Source organism: Adiantum capillus-veneris, chromosome 14 (genome assembly GCF_014529385.1).
Source record: "Adiantum capillus-veneris isolate H3 chromosome 14, ASM1452938v2, whole genome shotgun sequence".
Lineage (NCBI taxonomy): Eukaryota > Viridiplantae > Streptophyta > Polypodiopsida > Polypodiales > Pteridaceae > Adiantum > Adiantum capillus-veneris.
In genome coordinates this window covers 55236500-55237454 of record NC_140944.1, presented here as the reverse complement: position 1 = coordinate 55237454, position 955 = coordinate 55236500, and positions in this window count along the sequence as shown.

Sequence of the window (955 nt, the reverse complement as noted above, 5' to 3'; positions counted from 1 at the left end):
GTTCTTTTGACAACACAAACCTAGAGTCCTCAAATATATTTTCTTGCCATATAGTGCCAGACTTCCTGACAAATATAGTGCCTATCTTATAAGTATTCTACATGAACAAAAGAAGGGGTTGTTAAATCAATGTGGCAATATCTCCATGCTTTAGAAATAAGGCAAAATACTAGTAGGATTATGCACATTCTTGATGTCATTTTCTCTCATGTCATTGTTGGTGTCCAAGAGTTTGTTTCAATCTATTCCCTTCCTTGCGAGGTAGTGCTCGACACAGACAACCATAGTGGAAAGATATATGTATTGTGCCTCCATGCATTCTTACACTTCTTGGGAGATAAATTCTTTCCTTGGATGGATAGACATGTCAAAAGTTCATGTTCATGCCTAATGAGTTGCAACTACCTCTTCCATAGGTTTCATTGACATGCTACATTCTTGCTATGCAACAATCTGATTCTATTTTGCATTTACCATATTAATGACAATGAACTACCTCTTCCATAGGTTTCATTGACATGCTATGTTCTCGCTATGTCACAATCTGATTCTATTTTGCTTCACTATCATAGTAATTATTCTCATAGTTATTGCTATGAAAAAATTTTCAATCATCCAACTTGTGGAGAGTCTCATGCATTTTCTATTCTCTTTGCATGATTCTTGATGCATGGCGATTTGTGGGGACTTCATTGCTATAACGGTTGAATTTCCAATGGGTTTGCACTATTTGGCCTGGATCCCCTTTTATGAGAAAATGACTCAAGCATGCAAGTTTGATGGATCTTTGCACATTCATGGTGGTATAGGACCATTTTACGAGTTAGTAACCTCATCTTTTCGAATTTTCTCTTTGAAACATAACACTTGACTTCCATTGTTGTGCCTCATTGGACCTTTTCATAGAAGAGCATGTTCAAGATGTCATCCATCTTATGTATGAAACCTTGGGAAA